This window comes from Macrotis lagotis, chromosome 1 (genome assembly GCF_037893015.1).
Source record: "Macrotis lagotis isolate mMagLag1 chromosome 1, bilby.v1.9.chrom.fasta, whole genome shotgun sequence".
NCBI lineage: Eukaryota > Metazoa > Chordata > Mammalia > Peramelemorphia > Peramelidae > Macrotis > Macrotis lagotis.
Window position 1 is genome coordinate 321,327,486 of NC_133658.1, and position 6,551 is coordinate 321,334,036.

The 6,551-nt window shown below is 42.1% G+C and overlaps 1 pseudogene; it reads left to right on the top strand.

Moving 5' to 3' along the window:
* The first annotated feature begins 941 nt into the window (after positions 1-941).
* Positions 942-2,627, top strand: LOC141517278 (alpha-enolase pseudogene; annotated as a pseudogene).
* The last annotated feature ends 3,924 nt before the right edge of the window (positions 2,628-6,551 follow it).

Here is a 6,551-nt window from a genome sequence, read left to right on the forward strand (position 1 = left end):
AAGGCCCAGCAACCACCCGGCCCTGTGGTCCTGGACAGGCCATCCAATCCCAGCCCCTTGCAAGAAGCAAAAAGAAAATGTGTTATATCTGATCACTCTCCCCTATGGTTTACCCTCTCCTCCATCACTCATATCTCTGCCTTCCCCCTGTCCCCCTTCTCTCCTTCTTACTCTAGATGTCTGTACTCCATTGAGTATATATGCTGTTTCCTCTCCCAGCTACCTCTGATGAGAGCGAAGATTCCCTCATTCCCCCTTGCCTTCCCCCCTCCCATATCATTGCAATAGCTCATTGTAATAAAAAAAATCCTTCTACCTGGTCTATTAAATGAGAAGTTTCTTATGAGTATTATCAGTATCATTTTTCTATGCAGGAATCCATGCAGTCCCTCATCATTATGTCCCTCATATTTTACCCTTCTCCTCCACTCTCTATGCTTCACCTGAGTCCTGTATTTGAAGATAAAATTTTCTGTTCAGCTCTGGCCATTTTAACAGGAACATTTGCAATTCCCCTGGTTCATTGAAAGTCCATCTTTTTTCCTGGAAGAGGATGTTCAGTTTTGCTGGGTAGTTGATTCTCGGTTGCATTCCAAGCTCTTTTGCCTTCTGGAATATTATATTCCAAGCCCTATGAGCCTTTAATGTAGTTGCTGCTAAGTCCTGTGTAATCCTGACTACAGCTCCATGATATTATGATATTTGAATTGTGTCCTTCTGGGTGCTTGTAATATTTTCTCTTTGACTTGGGAGTTCTGGAACTTGGCTATAATATTCATGGGGGTTGTTTTTTTGGATCTCTTTTCAGGGGAGATCTGTAGATTCTCTCAATTTCTATTTTGCCCTCTGCTTCTAGGATATTTCGGTAATTTTCCTGTAGGAACTCTTTTAAAAATGATGTCAAGCTTGGCCTCTCTCCTCTGAATCCCGAGGAGCCAGCCCCGACCAGAAATTTAGCATGTCGATTTTGAAGATCATTGCAAGAGAGATCTTTGACTCTCGTGGAAACCCCACCATTGAAGTTGATCTCTACACTTCAAAAGGTCTCTTCAGAGCTGCTGTGCCCAGTGGCGCTTCTACTGGCATCCATGAAGCCCTGGAGCTCCGAGACAATGATAAGACCCAATATATGGGGAAAGGTATCTCAAAAGTGGTTGAGCACATCAATAAAACTATTGCCCCGACCCTGATTAGCAAGAAACTGAATGTTGTGGAGCAGGAGAAGATTGACAAATTGATGATAGAGATGGATAGTTCTGAGAATAAATCTAAATTTGGAGCAAATGCTATATTGGGAGTGTCTCTGGCTGTTTGTAAGGCTGGGGCTGCAAGGAAAGGTGTCTCCTTGTTTCGCCATATTGCTGATCTTGCAGGCAATGAAGAAGTCATCCTGCCAGTTCCAGCCTTCAATGTGATCAATGGTGGCTCCCATGCTGGTAACAAGCTAGCAATGCAAGAGTTCATGATCCTCCCTGTTGGAGCATCAAACTTTAAGGAGGTCATGTGCATTGGAGCTGAGGTCTACCACAACCTGAAGAATGTGATTAAGAAGAAATATGGACAGGATGCCACCAATGTAGGAGATGAAGGTGGCTTTGCTCCTAACATCCTGGAGAATAAAGAAGCTCTTGAGCTGCTGAAGGAAGCGATTGGCAAGGCTGGCTATACTGACAAGGTTGTAATCGGCATGGATGTTGCTGCCTCTGAATTCTTCCGGTCTGGGAAATATGACTTGGACTTCAAGTCTCCTGATGATCCGAGCAGATACATCTCACCTGCTGAGCTTGGGGACCTTTACAAGAGCTTCATCCGGGATTATCCAGTGGTGTCTATTGAAGATCCCTTTGATCAGGATGATTGGGAAGCTTGGAAGAATTTTACTGAAACTGCAGGCATCCAGGTTGTAGGGGATGATCTCACAGTGACCAATCCCAAGTGCATTGAGAAGGCTGTGAATGAGAAAGCTTGCAATTGCCTCCTGCTCGAAGCGAACCAGATTGGCTATGTGACCGAATCTCTCCAGGTGTGCAAGCTGGCCCAGTCCAATGGGTGGGGAGTAATGGTTTCCCATTGTTCTGGAGAGACTGAAGATACCTTCATTGCAGACCTGGTGGTGGGTCTCTGAACTGGGCAGATCAAGACTGGGGCCCCCTGCTGATCTGAGCGTTTGGCCAAGTATAACCAAATTCTCAGAATTGAGGAAGAACTGGGCAGCAAGGCTAAATTTGCTGGAAGGAACTTGAGAAACCCTCTGGCCAAGTAAGCTCCATGACCATGAAGCCTCAGAGCTAGTAGGCTACAGTCACCTCAGTAGAAGTCCTTCAAAGAATGGGCAGCACCAAGTAGTAGACCAGTTTTGTTTTGGGGATGGGGGCTCTGCTACATAACTCCATCCCGCTCTCTTCCACCTTTGTGTGTTCTCACTGCTTCTTCTGGTACCTGATCATTTGGTCCTTTTTTGGAAGACCTCATCTTGTGACTGGGTAGAATGATCTGTTCTCACCCCCACCCCCAGTGTTGATGTGCAGAGTCATATACTTGTGATGCAGCCCCCCAACAAGCCCATGGGCCAGATCCTTTAGTGGCTTCTATGTGCAGAATAAAAGTATTCAGTAATCCACTGGAAAAAAAAATGATGTCAAGTCTCTTTTCCTGATCATGACTTTCAGGTATCCCCATAATTTTTAAATTATTTTTCCTGAATCTGTTTTCCAGATCAGTTGTTTTTTTCAATGAAATGTTTCACATTTTCTTCTAATTTTTCATTCTTTTGGTTTTGAAGTATTGTGTCTTGATTTCTCATATAGTCAGAAGTTTCCCTCATTTCTATTCTATATCTGAAGGATTTGTTTTCCTCAGAGAGCTTTCTTCTCTCTTTTTCCATCTGGCCAATTCTGCTTTTTAAAGCATTCTTCTTCTCAATAACTTTTTGAACTGTTTTATCCATTTGACCTATGCTGGTTTTTAACATGCTATTTTCTTCAGCATATTTTTGGATCTCCTTGACTAAGCAGCTGACTTTTTTCATGTTTCCTGCATCTCTCTCATTTCTTTCCCCAATTTTTCTTCTATCTCCCTCACTTGATTTTCAGAATTGTTTTAGAGTTCTGTCATAGCCTGAACCCAATTTCTGTTTTTCTTGCAGTCTTTAGATGCAGGACCTTGTACTTCCTCATCTTCAGACTGAGTATTTTGATCCTTCTTGGGATCATGTTGCAGCTTGCTTCACCTTGGGGCCCTATCAGCGATGACCTCCCTCCCGGAGGGGAGCTGAGAATAAGGAGTCAAGCCACACTGCCTTATGCCTCCTGCTCAAATTTATTACTTCTTAGCTTCTAGCATATATATATATATATATATATATATATATATATATATATATATATATATATATATACTGTTAGGTCTTCTGGGGTAGATCAAAGAAAAATGAGGAAATGGGGGGATTTGGCAAGCAGTCTATGTGCAGCACTTGCATTACAGGATAAGGGGGTATATTAGGGGGAAGGTGGTAAAACACAGCTGTGTCTTGTGCCCTTAGGCTGTGGGGCGGAAAGACCAGCACTCAAGGACTTGGGTGTACCTTATCTCTCAGGGCGGGATGCCAGCTCCTGAGATTGTATCCAGGTGGTGGGGCTGTTAGAATAACCTGTGTTCCCGCAGGATCATAAACCATGTATTTCTCAGTGGTGTTCCTCTTTTTTCTCTGTTTACTCATTTCCCCAGCCTGTGCCTGGTTTTAGGGTGCTTCCTGAACTTTTGAGTATTATTGGGACCCCCCCCCCCCCCCAAGGATCTCAGTGTGTGAGGCTCTGTCTTCTCTCCTGGTCTGTGAATGACCACAAGGCTGAGGTGGGGGAACCTGCTGTTTTATGGGGGGCCTAGACTCCTAGACTGTGATCAGGATCTGAATGTGGTCAGAGCCCCAGAGTTCTGTTCCAGGTACAGAGGACAGACCTCCTCGGAAGTCTCTCTCCACCCCTCTCCCTTTGGTCAGGTGAGTACTCAGGGTTCAGTTGCCTGGGGGCTCCTGTTTACCGGCTCCACCTGCTTCTATTTCCTGGATCTGAGCTGCCTCAGCCATGCTGCTCACTGAATGCCCTGAGGGGCTTAACAGGCTTGCTCTGGTAGAGGTCCCCTCATGCTGATCTTCCAAGTTGTACCCCTTACTCCCTGGGGTATAGGTCAAGAAACTGCCCCCACTGCTTTGAGCCATGGCTCCCATGTGGCCTGAAGCTGCCTCCTGGAGGCTGAAGTTCCTTTACCCTGGTGGGCCACTCCTCCAACCCCGTGGAGTGGAGCCTTTCCACTATTTTCCAGGTTACCTTGTTCTGGAGAATTGCCTCACTGGATCCCTCTGTGGGTTCTGTCACTTGAAAATTTAATTAGAGTGATCATTTTATAAGTTTTAAAATGTTAGAGAGAGAGAGAGCACCTAAGAAAGGCTCTTCTGTTGCCATCTTGGCTCCGCCCCTCTATGACTTATTCTTTAATCCAAAGTCAGGCACAAACAAAATTGGTCATACCCTGGATCTCTCTATCACCCACAAATGTACCATCTTCCTGTTCAAGAGTACTAAAACTGCTTTATCTGATCACAGGTAAAGGGATTTCAATGACTGATCCTTGGTTCATACATTCATTCAACATTAAACATTGATGAAGTACTATTATTCTGCTGGGACCTAAGGAAGATACAAAGGTGATTAACACCTGGCCTCTACCCTCATGTAGTTTCTAATCTTGTAACATGGAGATGATAAATCATACCAAATAAAATAGGAACATCTAATGCTATGGGATCAGAGATGGGGAGGTTGTTTTTGAATTAGACAGTTGGTTGAGGGGAAAGGAGAAAGGAGATTTCTAAAATCAAATGTTATCTTCCTGAATTGGAGCACTTTAGACTAACATTTTCAATTGCTTTATTTTCTTCTAGTTATCCTGCAGGTTTCTCTTTTGACTTTACAATTATTTTTCCCAGCTACTAGCTTTCCAAACTTAGTTTTGTTTTTGACTCCTACTTCTCCCCCATCACCCCTGATAATCTAATGCTATCACTGCACTATATCTATTACTATGGATATCTATATCTGAGATATTTCTTCTAGCTTTCCTTTTCATTTTCATTACAATCATTCTTACATAGGTCTGGTGAATGCAATAGATTGCCAGCTTTCTCCAATCTTTTGCTCAACCATAGTTAAATTAAGCTTCCTTCAACACAGGTTAGATCATATCACTTCTTTTCACAAAACAATTCAATATCTCCCTATAATTTACTGACTAAAAGGCCAAATGCCTTAACCTGTCATTTCCATAATCTGGTGGCTCCTCATTTAAGCTTCATTCATACTTTTTTTCTCCATATGCTAATATCCTCTGGCCATATCATTCTACTGTTAGCCTTCCTAATAAATAGTTCTCCTTTCCACATTGTGACTTTCCTCATCATGGCTATGATGTATCATGGGTCCGCATAAGAAATTAAATGCTAATTTTTTGGGAGTTTTGTGGAAATAAAAGAAGTCACATAAAGGGCAGAAGATGACACAGAAAAAGTTTAGAAACTCAGAAATTCATAAAATTTATTTATAGTATTATATAATGTCAATATATTTTATTTTTAAATGTCATAATAATTTGGACTTCTTTTCTAGTATGAAGGGAGGCTCAAAAATTTTTACATGGATTTTCCAGATTGTGGAAGATAGTGTGCACCCCAATACCTGAAGTATGTAAGGGATAATTACATTTTGTATTTTCCCACCTTTGCCTTCTGTTCACTTGTACTTGGAGCTATGAATGTCTTCCCTCCATTTTCACATGTTGAAAACTTATTGAATATTTGTTTGTTTTAGGTTTTTGCAAGGCAAATGGGGTTAAGTGGCTTGCCCAAGGCCACACAGCTAAGCTAGGTAATTATTAAGTGTCTGAGGTCGGATTTGAACTCAGGTAGTCCTGACTCCAGGGCTGGTGCTCTATCCACTGTACCACCTAGCTACCCCTTATTGAATCTTTAAGACTCAATTCAAATGCCATTATTTTTATGAAGATCTCTTTGATCCTTCAACCAGGTTAATTCCATTTCCCTCCTTGGATCTTGGATAGTATGTTCCTTCTAATTCTCTTGCACCCTTACTTTGGTCCATTTTGTGTCATGAGAATTACTTTAGGTACCATATCCTCCTTTTAGATTGTGAGCTCCATGAGGGTAGGGGGGTATGCCTTATAGCTTTGCATATCTCCTCCCAGTTCAAGTATAGTGTTCTGCACATAGATGGGTAGTAAATAATACTTATTGAATTGTTGAATTGCAACTGGTGCAACCTTAGAGAGCATTTCTTTTTAGGATATTTAAATATAAAACTTGAGTGGACCTCAGAGATCCTCTTATTCAACTTCTCATTTCTCATGATAAGGATAGGAAGGCCAAGAGAAGGGAATCATTAATCAATCATTGGCAAAATCTATACTAGATTTTAGGATTCAACTCTAATAGGCACCTGACTGCTTAACCACCTTGGAAATACAATTTTAACTGACACCAA